General features: G+C 39.6%; 1 long non-coding RNA gene across 1 annotated transcript in view; it reads right to left on the bottom strand.

The window, feature by feature from the left end:
- Window positions 1–3,096: 3,096 nt before the first annotated feature.
- LOC134350122 (uncharacterized) overlaps window positions 3,097–22,359 on the bottom strand; it is a 74,233-nt gene continuing 54,970 nt past the window's right edge. The window contains exon 3 of the long non-coding RNA XR_010018821.1: window positions 3,097–4,041. This is a non-coding gene — a long non-coding RNA (uncharacterized LOC134350122). The remainder of the gene's footprint in view (window positions 4,042–22,359) is intronic.

Here is a 22,359-nt window from a genome sequence, read left to right as displayed (position 1 = left end):
GTACTAAGAACCGCAAGGACACACATTGGGAGACCACAAAAGACCTGTGTCTGTGAAAGAAGGAGAAGACTACCTGCCTTACCACATTATTAGCCTCCTGTCCTGTCTATGGTGGTGTCTCTGGTTCCCACATTGGCCTTGTTAGGCACCCCTGAACCCACAAATCTGAAGTAGAAGCAAGTCTTTCATGATTCAGGGCTACTATCTAATAAAAGAAGATAAATAAAATTTTCAGGCAAGTTGTAAATAATGTATAAACTAAATAACCTAAAATACTTCTAATTGATATTAAAAATGATGGCAAAGAATCAAAGAGTTAATGTATGAACAGCATCTGATTGCTCTGGGCCTGTACTTGTTAGAGCTTAGAAGAACGAGGAGGGTAGATCTCATTGAAACCTATTGGATATGGAAAGGCCTAGATAGAGTGGATGTGGAGAGAATGTTTCCTATAGTGGGGGAGTCTAGGACCAGAGGGTGTAGCCTCAGAACACAAGGACATCCCTTTAGAACAGAGATGATGAGGAATTTCTTTAGCCAAAGGGTGATGAATAAATGTAATTCATTTCCACAGGTGGCTGTGGAGGCCAAGTCGTTGCATATACATAAAGCGGAGGTTAATATGTTCTCGATTATCAACCACAAGTCAAGGATGATTCCTAGAGCTGAAAGACGAAGAATATATGTCACCCAACAGTAAGTCTGAGCCAGGGGCTTTGGCCAAAGGCTTAGTTGCTCCTCAGCTCTGTTTGAAAATGGGTGGTTAGGGGAGTACAGATGGATGTTTGTACTGGGGTAAAGTACTTTGTGTTGGATGGATTGGATTTTATCTTTCATTTGGGCAAGGGGTGTAAGATGTATGGAAACCTGTGGCATGGAATAGGGTGGGATAATAAAGATCAGAGTCTGTTTCTTGGGTTGACATGGAGTGATTCATGGATCAAAGCCTGTGTCTTGTGTCAGGATGAGGTGAGTGAGAGGATCTGTGCCTTGAGTGAGATCAGATTGGAGTAGCTAAGGTATTGGATCCTGTGCTTTGGGTGAGGTAAGGCTGGAGTGGGATAAAGACTGGATCTTATGTCTTAGGTTGGGATCAGCTTGGAGAACCTGGAGCCAAAGAACAGTCAAGGACCATGTGAGTCTGGGGAAAGGAGAAGGAATACATCCTGAAGTCACGTTTGAGGATCAGGGTGGCAATGAATTTGGGTAGCAAGGTTAGAAAGCTTATAAATGAAGTCTCAACTAACATTGGCTGCCTGAGATGGTCTGACTGCTGAAGCACTATAATCTGGTGGTTAGGGGCAAGGAGGTATATTTTGTAAGATTGGAGAAGATGGTGGTGGAAGTAAATGACTATAGTTAAATCTGGGTTTTATCAGGCATGGTCCCAGCCATTGTGCTATTGGAAGGACCTGGTTATTCACAGTGTGCTGATGATGGTCACATTTTGCAAGGATTATCATGTTTCCTGTAAAAGGAACACATTTCTAAAGTGACATGAAACGATACAGAAATGACCACTGACTCGGTCTTTGCAGGAAACAAATGATGATTTTCAAGTGCATAATGCTGGAAACAGTGGTAGGAAATTGAATGGTTCACTGAGTTATTTAGAAGCATGTTGGTGTGATATTGCACAGCAGTCAATGATAGTTTATTACCAGGTATCCATGTTCTCATATTCGCTCAGAAACTTTGAATACACTCTGGAGAAGAGCAGCTTTTCTTTGAATAGATTTTATAATGCAGCTCTTTAGGCATGCATCTCCTTTTACGAAATAAACCAGGACACACACTTTTGTTTTTGCATATAAAATAAATATTTAAATGAACTATTCTAGATATTCTTTCATGCAAAGGAATCCTGTTTTTTAAAAGCCTTTTTAATACTTTCATTTTGGAATTAATGTAAAAATAACCTCTCAAAGGAGGGAGAGATGCTAGAATATCGCATAGTCCAAGGTTGGTAGATTAATGTCTGCAACAGCATGTACAAGTCATCTTTTATAATTTAGTCCAGCACTTGTATTCTTTCATTGAACAACAAGGAGAACTGATTTTGCATGGCCCATTCATTCCTCTACATTTATAGAAAGAGGAATGAAACTTGACTGATTCAGGAATTCAGGAATTTTAGGCATTTTAATCTAGCTATCTATCCTACCATGTTGCTAATTTTCCATTAGCTGCTTTTGATTTATTTTAAATTTTGAAAACCTTTATATCTAATTCCCAGAGTGAACTTTATGGTATCTTTATTTTTACACATACAATAGATGAAAAAGGATTAATTGTGCATTTGCTGCAGTGATAACATCTGTCCTATCATCTCAAAGGATATTAAGCTTAATAAATATATTTATGAGAGCTGCTTTGTATAGTTCTAATGCAATCAGCCATGCTGTGTATGATAGCCTGGGACGATGAAAATTCATTGACTTTTGTAGCAAATTAGTCTACCACCTAATCACTGAACCCTGCTAAGGTTTTGAATTATTACTAGAACCAGCAGCTCAGTTAAAACACTTGAATGAATTATATCAATTCATAAACTTGTTCATGTCCAGATTTCATTAGCCACACATTAGCAGCATTTTATGTTTATTACCGTTCTGACATAATCTAATCCTTTGCAATCATAGCGTTCAGCTGGGCATCATCATTTAATCATAAAGAGTTACATTATATGTGATAATAGATAATAACAACCCTGGGTCAATGACTGCATATTAAAAGATCACAATCACATCCAATACGGGTATGTATCTCATATGTTCAGTCATTGAGATGCTCCCTCCTAATCGCTTGCAAATTTTCCCACTGACATACTTATACTACAAGGTGACACAATTAAGAAAAATACGCATTTCAAGTGGGGAAATCCCCTGATATTAAAGTAAATACAGAGAGCAATTAATATGGAAAGGAAACAAAATAAGAAGTGACAATAGCAAAGCAACCAACTGTCTGAGGGTGGCATTGACCATCATTAATATCAAGGGATATATGTATAGTGAAGCAAGATCGAATTTGATTTAAAGATTTTATTTAAACATTTTCCCAATACAAAATGCCCATTATGTATGTGAGATTGAATACATGCTTAACTTAATATGGATGCAATATGGTTAAGGCAAAGAACTCAAAAAATTTGCTTTCAGAAGCCGTTTGTTAAGTATAGCTCAATTTTCTTAAATATTTGCTCTGCTGCTGATGTGGATATGTTCTGATTTGATTATGTGGATTTTCATTCATAGAAAGTTTCAGACAGCAAGTATCCTCGTGAAACTGAATTTATGATTCTGACTGGTCAATGTCCTGATGCAGGCCTTCAATCCAAAATGTTGACAATTTCCTTTCCCTCCTTGCTTGATTTGTTGAATTCTTCCAGCCAATTGCCTGTGGCTCCTTTTTCTATTATTGGCAGTCTCTGTGTCTCCACTCACAGAGTCTTCTAGGTGGCAGTCTAGAATAACAATCTTAGTTACCTTTCTCCTGTGCAGTGTAAGATCAATTAGGTGAATATTCAGACCTAAAATATCTCTGCTGTAAGTAGCTAACAATGTAGAACAGGTATCTGCAAAAGAATCCAGTCATAAAATAAGCTTGCTGAGCCAATAATGCCACAATCTAATTTCGTCCCTTCACAGTTATACCAGTGTGACTGGTAAACAAACAGATACCAAGCTGATCGCTACAGAGATCTCTATCCAATTGCCTATCTCTTGAACATTCTGCATCTATTTCCAGAGTTTAATTGGCCAGATAGCTTTTGTGGTAGAGAAGGTTTCAGCATAGTTCTTAAAGCCAATTGCTGGGGTTACTGTCTATAATGATTCTACAAATATTCTACTAGGCAGGATGCCCATTTTCAATTGATAACAGAACGTGAGCTGAACACAGTGAATTACACCAGCTAGCCAACAGTTGGAAGTAAACTTGTATATTTTAAGGTCAGTCAGTCAGTGGGTGCCATCCCGAATCCAGAGTTGGCAGCTATGCACTTCCATCTTCTTCGATCTTGCGACAGCACCGAAGGTACTGAGGAGAAAATAAAACTGAATTAGATTGATCCTGGCTGTGAGCCAAGAAAGATCATAACTAGAAAACCCACAAATACTTTCCAGATGAAAACTCTAACCCAACAATATCAACAATAATATGAAGTTGTAAATATTACATTGTTACACAGCAATATACTGCATTTGAATCTAAATATCTATGCATAGTGTTAAACAAAACTTTTACTAATGTATTGTGTTTCAAATTCAATTATACATATGTTCGTGCAATTATGCAGACAGTATTGTTTTGTTTAACTGATGGTCTTGGTGCCATTCAAACATTGCCTGTAAATCAATCTATCAAATTATTCATATGAAAAGAATAGAATTCCACACTTACCCTGGTATGGAAAACTTTGATCTCAAACTGACACTACAAATTTCAGATTTAATTTTACCACACAACTCAACATAGCTCAAATGACCTATTCCCAAAATATGAGTTGAACAGTTTTGAATGCATCTATCACTATATTTACAAGGTATACTGTAATTAGTAAAACCCTATCACATTTTATGCACATACTTGTCTGTTGCTTCTATTAGAAAGTTCACGGTCTACACTTATTCTAGGAAAGGTCAGTGTAAACTTACCATGCCTCAATTATACCTTCTCTCAATGGCAGTACTATGGCACCTTAACCATCAGGGAGGGGGTGATTACATTGTTGTAATTGGCAGATTAATTTCTAAATGTGGACATTATGACTCAAATGGAAAAGATGACAAAAGTTCATATGTAATTATATTTTTAATAGAATTTTAAAGAAAGAGAAGAGAAAAGCAGAACACCATGTCTGTCTGTGTTGTTTAGCTTCTACCTGAGAGAAACAACGTGCAAGATGTCAGTATGTCAGTGAGAACGTCCACACTGAAATCTCCATACACGGCAACAACAATGCATTTCCTTTTTAAAAAATTAAACTCTGCTTCTCAATACCCTGGATAGGTTCTAACAATGTAGAACCTGTGGGGAGACATGAGGCCACTTCACAGCATGATTAACAATGGCTGCATGTTACAGTCATGTCAATTTGCAAGCAGCACCAAGCTAGAATGCCACCTGTACATAAAGTAACGTGTGTTCTTAATATAAACACCCAACCCAGAATTTAGAGTTTGTGCATGAATTCACTTCCTGACAACTTTTACATTACTATATTCATATTGAGTTACATTATCAGTATCTCTTACCTTTCATGCTTTATACAATATGAAATGAAACCTGAAATACACGTGGAAATTTTTGCAGATATGCTAACTTTAACTTTGATACAAAATATAACATTTTACTTTAAGAAGGATGTCAGCCTCAATATCACTGTTACTTGTAGAATTATGAGGAGAGATTAACAGGACTGCACCAATGATGTATTGAGTTTAGAAGAATCGGAGATGATCATAATTCAGATCTTCATAGAGTAAGTGCTGGGATAATGCTTCCCTAAACTGGGATAATCTCAATATAAGGAGTAATAGCAATGGGAAGACATTTCATCAGGCAGAGGTAGTAAACCATTGATATTTTCTCCTCAAAATTAAAATATTTAAGACAAATCAACCATTTTTTAGACATCAAGGAACATGGAGTTGGTGAAGGAAATTGGCACTGAGGTAAAAGATCAGCTGTGATCTTATTGAACGGTGAGGCAGGCAGGAAGGGCCAAATGCCTTGTTTCTATTTCTTCTACTCTTAACTATAATTTGGAGCTTTGGCTTCATGTAACTAATATTTTCCTTAAGCAAAGATATGCACTTTAAACATGGATGGAATATTTCAAGGGTTCAAGATTGAAGATTGCTCAATATCGTTTCCTGTACACAAGTGTAGGGAGATCGAAATAATTGTTACTCTGGATCCAGTGCTGCACAAGAGAAAGCATAAAAGATAAACAACACAATAATAATAATAATAATAATGAAACACAATAAATAGAAACACATAAGATAGCTTATACACATAAATTGATTGCAGACTTTTGCCTTTTGATTGCTGCAGGAGAAGTCGTCTGTGGGCGGCCTATCACTGTGTGGCTCGCTGTGGCAGGGGGGTAGGCCTCTCTGCCTCATGTGGTGTCCCTCTCTTTCAATGAATGTCGGTGATATCGTAGGATGGTGTCATGGTCCTGTGTTTCTAGATTGGACTATTGCGTTTATGGACTGTGGACTTTTCCAGACTGATGGTTTTTATATTGTGTTTTTTTACTGCCAGTCCTTTTCCGTTTTGTTGAGTGAGGGGAGGGTGCTTGGAGGTTGATGTTCTGTTAGGCTTTTGTGTGGGGGGAGCTTTGTTTTTTGGGGGTCAATGTTCTTGTTCCATTTTGTGTGGGGGAGGGGGGATTTGGGGGGTTGATGATGGAGATGCTGTTATTTTTTGTGCGGAAGGGATGGCTTTGATGTTTCTCTCCGAATGACTTTCATGTTCTTTCTTTGTTTTAAGACTATCTGGAGAAGACAAATTTCAGAGTTTTACATGGATACATGCTTTGATAATAAATGAACCTTTGAACCTTTGCATGTCCATAAAGTGATGCCAGACTGTACATAAGGTGACTGATGGGAAATAATAAAATAGTAGTGGAGTTAGTGTTGATCAGTCTTACTGCTTGGTGAAAGTAACTGCTTTTGAGACTGGTGGTCATGGCGTGGTGCTATGTAACTTCTTCCCTGATGGGAGTGGAAAAAATAGCTATAAGCAGGGTGGGTGGGACCCTTCATGATGCTACTAGTCCTTTTGTATCATTGAGTACCACAGAGAGAAAGATTTACCAAGGTAGATATCACATTAATAATTGCGCCAAAAATGTAACATTTTGCTATATAAAAATATATGAAATAATTCTTAGCTATTTTATATAAGAAATCTTCTAAGAATTATTCTGCAGAAACGAATAAAATAGAAAAATATCAGTCAAGGTTCTCACTTCTGACACTGTTTCTTAATGTCTTTGTCAAATGTTTTCACATGAACATGTAGTGAGACTTTCATGTGTGCTTTCTTCACTACTCCTTGTGATAAATAGCTGTTGCCCTTCACTGTTGAGGCTCCGGTTCGAAGAAAAGTCACTTCAGGTTTTCCACTCACAGTTGGAAACAAATGAGACGATGCCTTCAGGAGAACAAATACCGGCTATGTAACAGGGAATGGGAGGGTTTTCTTGGGGATGCTCTGTTATTTGCATTAAGCTTTTGGTTTGGTTCTTTACTTAGCTCAGTGATATCCAGATTCCTCCCACTTAAGGTCATCAGTACTTCAGAATTTTGTGGACAAGTCAGGCGAATCATTGCAGCACCAACTGAGAGATGTACACTTCTGAGGTGGGTATATTAGTGACTATTACAAGTCCTTAGCCAGTTAATGTCCAACCTTTGACAGTCTATTGTTTTCTTTTTAAGTAGCACAGATTAAAGCACTGAATTTGGACAGTTGATCAGGAACAATATTTTGTCAAGTACACTGAATTAAGCTTTACAGCACTGTGGAGACACAGCAAGACATTTTGTATCTGCTCACCATCAGATTCATGCCATAGTTTGCTATTATGCCGTGCACCCTAGGTAAGGGAATATAATTGGTGTTGGCAACTTGTGCCCTACAGCTGTGCTATAAAATTCTCCATAGAATTTTGGTTCAGAAACAAGACAGATATTTATTATTTTATGATCAGCTAGATGCTGAGAAGAGCTTTATTGAACAGAATGGAGATAGAACAGAGCAGAATGATACTGTGGTATGATTAATCGAAGGAACTAACTCCTCTTTTGTTCATTCTCAGCTTTTACAGAAGTAGAGCTCTACAGTAATAACTACCCCACTTTGGAATTTTTCAGTTTGATAAAATAAGTAGAATTCTCATCTAGTATCTGTGCCAAAGATATTCTGGGTGATATAAGAAAAGAATAATGATTAATTCATTCTGTGACTACTTCAAAATCTTTGCAGAAGAAGGAAAAAGAATGAACTTTGTAATTGGAGAAGACCCCTGTAAATTCAGATTTACATTTCCTAGTGCTATGTGATTCTCTGTAAGGCCCGCCACTTTGTCCCACTGAATCCCCTGTTTTAAACAAAGATGCATTCCTATGGGATGATTTTCTCTCACCTTATGCCATTTTATTGGTGATGACAAAGTGACCCACTGCCTTTATTTAAGAACTGAGGCCAACATTATATTTGAGGGATGAACAACGCTCGTGTGAAAGAAACAATTTTTAGCAATTGTTATTTTTAATCACTCAGTTATGTGAGGCAACTAAATTTGAGTATGAAGTAAATGCATCAATTGGCATGGCAGTCACAGCCTGGTCCCTTCATTTCCTGCCCACTCCAGTCCAAGGACACGTGACATATACCACAGAGTGTAATACTGCTGCACTTTCATCTGTGAGGCGTTTTCCCTGATGTGCAAGACTCATGGAATGGGAAGAGTGGGGAGATCAGGGAAAGGGATAGTATTTGAAGATCAGAGTTCATGGGATAAAGGTGGTGTAGAAGGACCTTGCTGGGTAATGGTTTAAAGCACATTGATTTAGTGTAAGTGGGGTAAAGGCTGAGGGTTACTTGAGCTAGCCACAGTTACTGCAGCTCCCCGCAATGCAGGCAAATTTCTGTTTCCAGACATGGGCTGCTGTAATGATAAAATTAAGTTGCACACTTGGCAGTAAATGATACTGGGAATCCTGAGCAAAAATCACTGTCAGTGTCTCACATTGCATGTTTATTTTGTGGATGAATTTACTTCCTGTCCTGAACCTGTCCCCATTATTGTAAACCAGCTTCAGATTCACAGAGCTATAGTCAATTAGATGAAAGGATTAAATTTTTGTCTGGGGAGAAAAAGGTCAACATTTTTAAAACACATTTATGAAACTGGTGAAGCAATGTGAAGAAATATTTATGTCAAAGCAGACAATAAGCAGGCAGTGTCATTAAACTGAGATTAAAGAAATAACTGAAGAACTAACACCTTGTGTTAATAAATGTGGAATAGATTGCCATCTAGTGCATTGAATGTGAACACAGAATCCAGCACAATGCTCTGTCATATAGTGGAATATTGGAGACCATATTCCGGAGACTCTATAAGAATGGAGACCAAAGTAGAGAGGATTAGGAAAAAGTAAAACCATAGCTCCGAGGACAGTTCCTAGGAAATTTTTGAAGTCAAACAAGTGAAAGGCAAAGTGTGTGTCCCATATTGCCCAGAGTATGGGTATGTTGACTAATGGAGTAATGTTGACTAATGGAGTAATATTAACTTATTTATTTAGAGATACAGCATGAAACAGGTCCTTCTGCCCAACAACCCACCTATTAACTCTAGCCTAATCACAGGACAATTTACAATGATCAATTAATCTACTAACCAATCTCGTTGGACTGTGAGAGAAAACTGGATCTCCCGGAGGAAACCCGCGTGGTTTACAGGAGAACTTACATACTCCTTACAGACGGCTCCAGAATTGAACTCCAAACTCCAGAATGTCCTGAGCTGTAATGGCATCGTGCTAACCACTACACTACCATGATGCCCAGGATGAACAGATGTGGTGTGGATAATATTCTTGGACAAAATGAACAAATGGGAAGTCCATAGTGATGAAGATCAGAAGGTGAGAAAAAGAATCTTGAAATGTATCTGGGACAAGAGAACCTAGAAAAACCTCAGTTTACCAGCATGGATATGGGTTTGGACATAAACTCCAACCTGCTCAACTGATAAATAGGATGCAAGAGGTCAAATCTCATCGTACTGTTAGAACCTTCTAAGTCAATGCATGATCACCAGAGTAATACGTGACGATTAAATCAGTGGTGGATAATAAAGAAGAAATCTGATAAGTGGCAGATTTAGTTTCAATGAATAGGCCAGTAGGCAGTTTGAGAATGGAAGAAATGGCAGTACTTTATTAAATCTTCACTGTGTTGCTGAAGACTTTTCGACAGTTGCTTTTAAAAACTAGTCACTGTTATTTTCACAGATGACATGACAATCTATGCACAACATAGCAAATTAATGAATGCATTTCTTTTTGATGTTTTTGCTTAGGAGAAGAATATTATCTGGGAAACCTGGAGAGCACGCCACTCTTCCTTAATGCTTGTCTTAGTATCTTTCACATCTGCTGGCAGTTGAAAGCTCACATTAGTATTTCACCTGAAACCGATATTTCCAATTATACAGCAATTACTTGATTTTGAACTGAAACGTCAGCTTAGGTAATGTACACAATCCATAAGGGAGCTGAATTACACAATTCACATGTATTACTACCAATTGAGTCAGACTGAGCTATAAAGGTAGTGACCCAGACATCATGGATGTGACTGGAGACTTCACATTCAGCAAAGGTGTATACATCAGGATGCTCTTTATCGAATACAGCTCAGCATTCAATACCATTATCCCCTCAAAACTAATCAATAAGCATCAAGACCTTGGCCTCAATACTTCCTTATGCAATTGGATTCTCAATTTCCTCACTAGCAGACCCCAGTCAGTTCAGATTGAGCCACATCTCCTCCATGATTGCCATCAGCAGAGGTGCATCACTAGGCTGTGTGTTTTGCCCCCTGCTCTCCTCGCTTTATACTTATGACAGTGTGGCTAAGTACAGCTGTCATAAGCCAAATCAAAGATGTTGACAAATCAACATTTAGGAGGGAGGTTGAAAATCTGGCTGAGTGATGCCATAACAACAATACTTATTATCGGCAAGATAAACCAGCTGATTATTGACTTCAGGAGACATAAACTAGAGGTCCATGAGACAGTCTTTATTGGAAGGTCAGAGGTGGAGAGGGTCAGCAACTTTAACTTCCTTGGTGTTATAATTTTGGAGGCCAGCACATAAATGCGATTATGAAAAAGGTACGGCAGCGCCTCTACTTCCTTAGGAGTTTGTGAAGATTTGGCATGACATCTAAACTTTAACAAGCTTCTATCGATGTGTGGTGGAGAGGATATTGACTAGCTGCAGCATAGCCTGGCATGGAAACATCAATGCCCTTGAAAAGAAAATCCCACAAAAAATAACAGATACAGCCCAGTCCATCACAGGTAAAGACATGTACATGGAATGTTGTCACAGGAAAGCAGCATCCATCATCAGGGACTCCCACCACACAGGACGTGCTCTCTTCTCACTGCTGCCATCAGCAAGGTGGCACAGGAACCTCAGGTCTGAGGCTCAGGAACAGTATTACCCCTCAATCATCAGGCTCCTGAACCAGACAGGATAACTTCATTCAATTTCACTTGCCAAATCATTGAAATGCTCTTACAATCTACGGACTCACTTTTAATGACCCTACATCTCATGTTCTTAATATTTATTGCTTATTTATTATTATTATTTCTTTCTTTTTGTACTTGTACAATTTGTTGCCTCTTGCACAGAGGTTGAAAGCCTAAGTTGGTGTAATATTTCATTGATTCTGTTATGGTTATCATTCTATTACAAATTTATTAGGTATGCCCACAAGAAAATGAATCTCAGGGCTGTATATGGTGACATATATGTACTTTGATAATAAATTTACTTTGAACTTTAAACATTCAAGTTCACAAGGATAGAAAGGCAGAAATCTCAATTTAATCAGATGACAGCAATGTTCAAAAATAAAGTGGAAATTAGCTAATGAAGAGAGAGCGGTTGAGAGTAAAGTTACTGAATGTGGGGTGGGGCCGGAGCATCCATGGAGAAAGTTCAAATGTGTTTGCGCCCTTTTCCAGTGAAAGGTTTGCCCATCATAATATTAGAGTGTGCGCTAATGGTTGTTATCACCCTGAGGTGCAAGTGATTTTCCTTGTGTCATCAGTGCATGTGACCATACCATCAATGAAGGCAGGGTTCATCTCTTTTGTAATGCCTGAAATAAGTGCAGATGTGTGGCCAACAACCTGCATTTATTTCCAATTGGCAAATAAAGTACAAACTCCTTATTAAGTCAGCAGTCATACAGTATGTGAATTAAAGTATTCTGCTGGCACATCAATGTTTTATGTCATGATTGTGCCTGCCTGCAGATTATTGAATGCTTGAGCAGCAGATCAGTTCTCCATGCATGAGTGGCTGCAACGCTATGTAATGCAAAGAATATGTTCTGATTATGATATAATAGCTTGGAGCCATGTACAGAAGGAAACAGAAGATAGGTATGATTGCAGAGGATATGAGTGGGCCTGGCATAGTAAAGACATGTCTCTCCTCTCGAACAGTTGTTCCCTTCTTACCATGGAAGCCAACAGTAATATTGTTATGGCTGTAGTGTAATTCATTAAAGTGTAATTTCAGACTCTGACTCCCTTCCCATCAGAAACTTCAGGAGCAACACAGCAGCTGTAAGATCTGCTGCTGCTGCATTCAAGAACCTCACCAACAGTGCTTCAATGTTTCGCACATGGCTGAACATGCTAGAGACTGTTTAGAAGGTAAAATTGATGTATTCTATTTAATAGAATTGCACTACACTTTTCTGCTGAAAAACTCTGCCTCTCCTGATTATCAATTAAATATTGTCATTTCTTTAGTTCTCTAATTTGACTCCTTCCTCTTCTCTGTTGTGTTAAATGTTGTTTGTTTTCCAATTTTTCCTTGTTTTGTTGGAAGGCCATCTATTGGAAGCATTAGTAATACTTCTCTCTACACAGATGTTGCCTGATCTGATAAATAATTCCATCATTTTCTGTTTTTATTTCAAAATTTCAGCACTTGCAGTTTTGTTTAACTTTTTGTTAATGGATGAAGAGTGCTGTGAAGGTGATATGAAGAAACATCATGTGATGAGGAGAAATTGTGATTGTTATATATTTTTTAGAATAAACAATGAAAATGAAGCAACAGTGAAACTTAAAATTGTTGAGCCTTGTTAGAAAAAGCAAAGCAGGAACCATAAGATCTAGGAGCAGAATTAGTGCATTTGGCCCATCATGTCTGCTCCGCCATTTCATCATGGCTGATCCAATTTTCCTCTCAGCCCCAATCTCCTGCCTTCTCCCTATATCCCTTCAGGCCTGACCTATCAAGAATCTATCAGCCTCTGCCTTAAATGTACACAAAGACTTGGCCTCCACAGCTGTCAGTGGCAAAGAATTCCACAGATTCACCACCCTCTGGCTGAAGAAATTCGTCCTTATCTTTGTTCTAAAAGGATGCCCCTCTAATCTGAGGCTGTGTCCTCTGTTCTTAGATTCTCCCACCATAGGAAACATCCTCTCCAAATCCACTCTATCAAAGCCTTTCACCGTTTGATAGGTTTCAATGAGGTCACCCCTCAATCTTCTGAATTCCAGCAAATACAGGCCCAGAGCCATCAAATGCTCTTCATATGACAAGCCATTCAATCCTAGAATAATTTTTGTGAAACTCCTTTGAACTCTCTGCAGAGCCTTTGGGATTCATAATAAAGATATCCACACAGATAAAATATTGAAAAAGTGAAAGAGCGGATTTCTGATTTTAACATGAATACCAGTTTTTATTCCAATTCCTTACCTAGTTATAAGAAGGGACCTATACATTAATGTGTGCTGTCTTAGTATGACAGTGGTCAGACAACATATCGTACATACTCTACAATACATCTCCCCAGGAAGTCCTCACATTCCTGGTTTGAGTTTACACTGAACATCGCATTATAGATGAATACATATTGTCCTAAAACTCCTGTAGCAATGGGTTTATCTGCAGATAAAAATGTCCATGCAACATCTCAAAAGCTGGAGGAAAAAAAAAATATATAAATGCTTCATGATTGGGGCTGACCATTCTGGAATAATTCTTTTTACTGTGTAAGTTTCAGGTTTTAATTCATCCAATCTCCTTCACACAAAAAGTTTGGGCTGAATATACATGTAGGTGACAGATTTTCCAACCACTTTGTAACAGAAAACTGCAAAATCTAACAGAGACTTTGGATTGACACAAAGAAATGTATTGTCTTTTTGAAAATTAATAATGTCGACTTGAAATTGTCTTCCTATCCTTCTCCTAAAACTATCTGTCAGCTCCTGATATTCCATCTTCATTGGCATCCTGCTTCATTAGAATGGCTGACTGACTGATGAATCACCCAATCAGAAACTGGCATTTTGAGATAAAACTCTGATGCAAATAAGTTGAGATTCTGAAGCTTTTTTTTCTTTCATTAAATTATAGTGAGCACGCCAGCAAACACGTTTTATTTTTAATAACTGTCACACTAGGGGGCAGAGACAAGAATTTTAGAATGAGGTAGTGAGGGAGCATCATTTCAAAAAGGTTATATTGTAAAAATACTGAAGCTGACATTGTAAATCAGAATCAGTTTGAAGCTATGAGGGGCTCTTTCTACTCTTTCCACCAAAGCAGCAAACCCTGATTAAAGAGAATCAGGTTTATTAGCATTGTCTTATTTGATGGGAAATGTGTTGTTTTGCGGCAGCAGTGCAGAGCAAAGATGTAAAATTAGTATCAGTTACAAAATAAATAAATAGAGCATGACGATGTGTAGTATTCATGGGTTCAAGGACCATTCGGAAATCTGATGTTTAGAGGGGAAGAAGCTGTTTCTGAGTTGTTTATGGCGGGTCCTCGGGCTCCTGTACCTCCTCCTTGTCAGCAGTAATAAGAAGAGGGCATCACCTGGATGGTGAGAATACTTCATGACGGTACCACCTTCTTGAGGCTGCTCCTCTTGAAGATATCCTCAATGGTGCGGAAGCTTGTGCTTCTGACTATGTATGGAACTGGCTAAATATGTGCATCGGAGCCTCCATACCAGATTGTAGTACAACTATCTAATAGACATACATATATATACTTTAAGTAACTCAGTTGTTTTTTTCTCAGATGTTGAATATGAGGCTGATGCTTCAATACCACTCAAGCAACTGACTATTGCACTTGTATCCTCCTCGTTGCTATCTGATACTTTACCAAGATCAGCAGTGTCATCTGTGAGCCTATAAATGGCATTTGAACTGTGTGCCTAGCCACGCAGTGATAAGCGTAGAGAGAGCAGAGCAATGGGCTAAGTATGCATCCTGTGTCATCGAGAAAGGTATGTTGTTAGACATCTGTACTGCCTATGGTCTCCCGATAAGTAAGTTGAAGATCCAGTTACAGAGGGAAGCTATAGAGGCTTAGGTGATGGTGATTAATGCTGAGGGGATGATGGTATTGAATGCTGAGCTGGACAAATTCTGTATGTTCCAATGATCTCTACTGACTATGAGTTCAAAAGATGACAAATAGTTAAGTCAAACCTATATGATTTCATGAAAATATACTTCATAAGCAATGATTTTTTTTACACGGTGTGCAACCTCTGAAGACTTAATATTCAGATCAGCTAACCTCAGAACATCTGGTTCTTGAATGGCACTAAAAAAACAAGAGAGCTAATGAAAGCAACAGTTATTATCCATGCACCATTGCAGCACCTGCTAAAATTAAAACAAATCATATCTTGATTGCTGATTACATACTCTTTCTTCAGTATGATATTCTGTCATTATTTGCCCTGGCACATAATGCTCAAATTGATGAAAAGCCAACGGCATTTGAAAGAAGTTGTCAAGGTTAACGTAAGGTGATGTTCTTGAAGCAAATAATAATGAATTGCATTAGATTAATTTTGTATGATATGTCCATAAATAAGTGATGTAGTAAAAAAGCATTTTTCACCTCTTATAAGCACCAGTGGAAGGTACTTCTGAAAAGGTTCCGTGTTTATCTGCTTAGTTTGCTGCTGTGAGCCTTTGACCATTCAATAATGTGGTACAGTATATCGAAGCAGCTCCACATAGTGACATTGTGTTTAATAACTGCTTTCAACAAACAATTTGGATGATGTGTGTGACTGAAGTTTTCATTACTCTCTCTGCTAATTGAAAATCAAGAGATCATTGAGATTACCAGGACAAAAACTATTCAAACAATGACTCTGCTTTCCTCTTTCCACTTGCTTTCAAGGAGTCTCTTTTTATTTTCCTTTTCCTATATATATCTTGCATTGTCTTTTCACATTTATTCACACTGCTCTCCACCATACCACAGCCACACCTTTTTGTTTTCTCTCTCTCTTCCTCATTCCTCTGGATACCTGTTTCCATCCAGCTACCCCTAGTTCTGTTGCAAAGCCACTGAGCTGAATCATGAACTCTGTTCTCTCTCCACAGACGCTGCCTGACCAGGCAAGCAGATCCTCCATGTTGCTTTTATTTCAGATAATACTTCTCACTCCACTTATGCACCTTCTGAACTTTGACTTGTCCCCTTACCATACACTATCACAATTTTATTCACTCAATGCCCTCTTTATCTTTAGCTCAATTTAGAGCTTTTGCTCATGTCTCGTCTTACTCCTCCAACAGCCATTCAAAATTTCTGTTGATGCCTTCCTGCTGCTCTGTGAGTCTTCTTATGAAATTAAAACAAAATGGCAGATGCTGAGAATTGAATAACAGAAAATGATCAAAAGCTCAGCAGAACAGGCAGCATCTCTGGGAAGTGAATCATTGTATTGTTTTACACGGATAACTTTTCATCAGAAGCCGGAATATCTGGTAAACGAGCATGTTTTAACTTGCAGAGAAGTGGAAGGGTTGGAGAAAAGAAAGGGAATGTCTATGATCAGTTGTAGACCAAGCCAGTCAGTGTTTCACAAAAAGTGATGCTGTTATCAGAGAGGATGTTATTGTTGTGTCAGACATAACTGAGCTATGTCATTCATACTTCAGACAGCAATTGTAAGGAGCACCAGGTTCCTTCCCAAACTAAGGGGAAAGTTGCTGCTCTCTCTGATGCCAACCTTTGTTCATCCTCTCCCCAGATGCGACACCAGGCTAATCTAATCCTAGCTTTGATCATTCACCTTTTTTCATCTACTTGTTCATTAAATGGGTGCTGTGTTTGACCTTAACACCTAAACTGGACACCCAGTGAAAACTAATAAATTCTCAGAATTTACTCTTGAAACAATTATAAGCCTGAATGAATTCTTGGGCTTCCAGTCGGATACAAGTATCAATTTTAACTGATGTTTTGATGACAAACTCTGCTATCTTCAGGTGGAGATGGCGGAGTGTGTCATTGAAACGTGGGTTATAATCAATAACTGCACCTGACTGGAAGCCTGAGAAGAGTTCATTCATCATATATGCCGGGAAAGCACGCATTCCTTTTTCCTTTTTCAATTACAAGCATGTTTTTCCCGATGTGATGCATTGAAGTGGTACCTGATAGCAGCAGTAGCTGTGTTTACAGCTTCCACTGGAAGAAGGGAATACCTGGGAGGGAGGAGAGACATAACTTCATCCACCCCATTCTCCCTCACTGTGATCGTTCCCACGCACAGATCCCTTCCCTGCTTGGCCTCATGCACTCCCAAAGCTTGTACGTGCCTGTCATAATAAAAGGTAAAAATATCAAGTGTAGGAAACTTTGGTTTTCAAGAGACATTGAGGCAAGGTTAAGAGAAAAAAGGAGATGCATAGCAGTTATAGACAAACAGGAACAAATCAGGTGCTTATGGAGAACAAGAAATACAAAAGAATACTTAAGAAAAAAATCCAGAAGGCTAAAAGAAGGCATGAAGTTGCTCCAGCAGACAAGGTGAAGGAGAATCCTAAGGGACTCTACAGGAATGTTAAGAGCCAAAAGACAAAATTGGTCCTCTGGAAGTTCAGTATAGTAATCTACGTGTGGAGCCAAACAGATGTGGGAGCTCTTAAATGCATTCTTTGCATCTGTGTTTGCTCAGGAGATGGATACAGAGTCTATAAAAATGAGGCAAAGCAGAATTAACTTAATGGACTCTGGACAGATTACAGAGAAGGAGGTGCTTAGTACCCGGAAGCAAATCAGGGTGGATAAATCCCCAGAGCCTGGCCAGGTGTTCCTTTGCTCCCAACGGGAGGCAAGTACAGGAATTGCTGGGGCCCTAACAGAGGTATTTAAAACATCCTCAGTGACAGGAGATGTACAATAGGATTGGAGGATAGCCAATGTTGTCCTGCTGTTTAAAAAAGGCTCTAAACATAAACCAGGAAATTATAGGTCAGTGGATCTGACATCAGCAGTGGGAAATTTATTGGAAGGTATTTTAAGGGACCGGATATATAAGTATTTGGAAAGACATGGACTGATTAAGGATAGTTAGCATGGATTCATGTGTGGCAGATCATGTCTAACCAATCTTATAGAGCATTTTTAAGGAAGTTATCAGGAAAGTGGATATAGTCAAGGCAATGGTTTTTGTCTACATGGACTTTCGTAAGGCACTTGACAAAGTTGTATAGGAGGTTGGTCAAGAAGGTTCAGTCATTTGGCATTCAGGATGAGGCAGTAAATTGGATTACACATTGGCTTTGTGGGAGAAGCCAGAGAGTGGTAGTAGAGGATTGTCTCTCTGACTGAAGGTTTGTGACTGGTGTGCCACAGGAATCGGTGCTGGGTCTTCTGTTGTTTATCACCTATAGTCATAGTCATACTCATACTTTATTGATCCCGGGGGAAATTGGTTTTCGTTACAGTTGCACCATAAATAGTTAAACAGTAATATGTAAATTATGCCAGTAAATTATGGAATAAGTCCAGGACCAGCCTATTGGCTCAGGGTGTCTGACTCTCCAAGGGAGGAGATGTAAAGTTTGATGGCCACAGGCAGGAATGACTTCTTATGACGCTCTGTGCTGCATCTCGGAGGAATGAGTCTCTGGCTGAATGTACTCCTGTGCCCACCCAGTACATTATGTAGTGGATGGGAGACATTGACCAAGATGGCATGCAACTTAGACAGCATCCTCTTTTCAGACACCACAGTGAGAGAGTCCAATTCCATCCCCACAACATCACTGGCCTTACGAATGAGTTTGTTGATTCTGTTGGTGTCTGCTACCCTCAGTCTGCTGCCCCAGCACACAACAGCAAACATGATAGTACTGGCCACCACAGACTCGTAGAACATCCTCAGCATCGTCCGGCAGATGTTTAAGGACCTCAGTCTCCTCAGGAAATAGAGACGGCTCTGACCCTTCTTGTAGACAGCCTCAGTGTTCTTTGACCAGTCCAGTTTATTGTCAATACGTATGCTCAGGTATTTGTAATCCTCCACCATGTCCACACTGACCCCCTGGGTGGAAACAGGGGTCACCGGTACCTTAGCTCTCCTCAGGTCTACCACCAGCTCCTTAGTCTTTTTCACATTAAGCTGCGGATAATTCTGCTCACACCATGTGACAAAGTTTCCTACTGTAGCCCTGTACTCAACCTCATCTCCCTTGCTGATGCATCCAACTATGGCAGAGTCATCAGAAAACTTCTGAAGATGACAAGACTCTGTGCAGTAGTTGAAGTCCAAGGTGCAAATGGTGAAGAGAAAGGGAGACAAGACAGTCCCCTGTGGAGCCCCAGTGCTGCTGATCACTCTGTCGGATACACACTGCTGCAAGCATTCGTACTGTAGTCTGCCAGTCAGGTAATCAAGAATCCATGACACCAGGAAAGCATCCACCTGCATTGCTGTCAGCTTCTTCCCCAGCAGAGCAGGGCGGATGGTGTTGAATGCACTGGAGAAGTCAAAAAACATGACCCTCACAGTGCTCGCTGGCTTGTCCAGGTGGGCGTAGACATGGTTCAGCAGGTAGACGATGGCATCCTCAACTCCTAGTCGGGGCTGGTAGGCGAACTGGAGGGGATCTAAGTGTGGCCTGACCATAGGCCGGAGCAGCTACAGAACAAGTCTCTCCAGGGTCTTCATGATGTGGGAGGTCAATCATCAATGATCTGGATGATAATGTGGTTAAATGGATCAGCAAATTTGCAGATGACACCAAGACTGGGTATGTAGTGGACAATAAGGAAGGCTACCATGGCTTGCAGAGGGATCAACATCAGCTTGAAAAATGGGATGAAAAATGGCAGATAGAATTTAATGCGGACAAGTGCAAGGTTTTGTACTTCAGTAGGACCAGCCAGTGTAGATCTTCCTCAGTGAATAGTAGGGCACTGAGGAGTGTGGTAGAACAAAGGGGTTCTGGGAATACAGGTACATAATTCATTGAAAATGGTGTCATAGTTAGATAGGGTCATAAATAAAGCTTTTGGCACAATGGCCTTCATAAATCAATGTATTGAGTACAGGTGATGGGATGTTATGTTGAAGTTGTATCTGATGTTGGTGAGGCCTAATTTGGAGTATTGTGTGAGTTTTGGTCACCTACCCACAGGAAAAGGATAAACAAGGTTGAAAGAGTACAGAGAAAATTTACAAGGTTGTTGCCAGGTCTGGGGGACTTGAGTTATAAGGAAAGATTGAATAGTTTCGGACTGTGTTCTTTAGAATGTAAAAGATTGAGTGGATATTTGAAAGAGGTATACAAAATTATAAGGGGTATAGATAGAGTAAATTCAAAGAGGCTTCTTCAACAGAGGGTGGGTGGGACTATAAGCAGAGCTCATGGCTTAAAGGTGAAAAGTGCGAAGATTAAGGGGAGCATATGTCGTGAAAGCGTGGAATGAGCTTCCAGCACAAGTGGTCCATGTGAGCTCAATTTCAACATTTAAGAGAAGTATAGGTAGGGACATGAAGGGCTATGGTGTTGGTGCAGGCTAATGGGAGTAGGCAATTAAAATAGTATTGGCATGGACTAGATGGGCCAAAGGACCTGTTTCTATGCTGGAAATCTCTATGACTTTATGTCACGCCAACCTTTTAACCTACTCTAAAATTATTCCAACCCTTCACTCCCACATAGCCCTCCATTTCTCTTTCACTCAGTCCCAAAGAGTCTCTTAAATGACCTTAATGTATCTGCCTCTACCATCACCCTTGATAGCACATTCCACACATCTACCATTCTCTGTGTAAAAAAAAACTACTTCTGATACCTCCACCATACTCTCCTCCAATCACCTTGAAATTACACCCCTTCGTATTAACCAGTTGTTTTTCTTCTTCTTAAGCCCATCACTCCTACTAGGTCATAGGCTGCCAACAACAGCTCACCAGAGTTCTCTGTCCTAGGCTGAAGCGTAATAGACCCTGTGACTTCTGCTTTAACCACACAACTTCATATGTCTTCTCGACAAGAGCCTTCCCCTCCCAGGGACGAGGTCTTTGGAGCTTCTGTTGGCATTTCTGTAACTCTGGGTTTTTACAGGATGAGGTTACCAGTCCCATGCCTAATCCTCCTCCTTTCATACCAAGGCTTGGGACCATCATGGTGGAGTTATTAGCTGTTATTAACTGGAAAAAAGTCTCTAGCTATTCACTCTATCTATGCCTCTGATCATTTTGTAACCTCTGTTAAGTTATTATCAGAATCCTTCACTCCAAAGAGGAAAGCCCGAGCTTGCTCAACCTATCCTCATAAGACACTTTCTCTAATCTAGGCACCATCCTGGTAAATCTCCTGTGCACCCTCTCTAAAGATTCCACATTGTTCTTATAACAATATGACCAGAACTGAACACAATATAGAGCTGCAACATTACCTTACAGTTCTTCAACTCAATCTGCCAACTAGTGGACACCATTGGCCTTCTTAACAGGATTTATGGATGTGGACCTGAAGAACTCCTTGTTTCTCCACACTGCCAATAATCCTGATGTTGACCCTCTATTCTACCTTCAAATTCAACCTTCCAAAGTGCCTCAGTTCATCCTTTTCCAGATTCAACTCCATCTGCCACTTCTCAGCCCAGCCCTGCATCCTATCAATGTAGCATTACAACTCATGACAACCTTCGACACGATTCACGACTCAACCAACCATCATGTCATCTGCAAACCCATTTCATCCGTTTATAGAGATCACAGAGAGCAGGGGCCCCAGAACAGGTGACTGTGGAAGACCACTGGTCACTGACCTCCAGGCAGAATATTTATTTATTTATTAAGTAGCTGATAGGTCGAACTGGAAAACTCGTCCCTGAACAGAGGGGTTGGGGTATAACACCACCTATCAGCTACTCACAGTGCAGTCCTAACATCTCTACCCCAAATTCTGCACAACAATTCACACCTCCATTCATGCAAAGATAAGACTAATGACCCCTTCATTACCCCCTTGGACTCTTGTCGACTAGACCTTTACACAATTCACAGAGTTTAAGCTGGGAAACTACCCACCATGGATGAGAACTGAAGAAACCTCTCTAATGAGTGGTAAAATGTCTTCTAGACAACACAGCAAGTTCAGTTGCCTTGATTTACTACTGCTTGATAATCACAGGACAAATTATAATGAAAAATTAACCTACCAAACGGTACATCTTTGGTCTGTGGGAGGAAACTGGAGCACCCAGG

The sequence above is a fragment of the Mobula hypostoma genome, chromosome 8 (assembly GCF_963921235.1).
Source record: "Mobula hypostoma chromosome 8, sMobHyp1.1, whole genome shotgun sequence".
Taxonomy (NCBI): domain Eukaryota; kingdom Metazoa; phylum Chordata; class Chondrichthyes; order Myliobatiformes; family Myliobatidae; genus Mobula; species Mobula hypostoma.
Note: the sequence above shows the minus strand (reverse complement) of the source record. Positions and strands in the feature narration are given on the sequence as shown.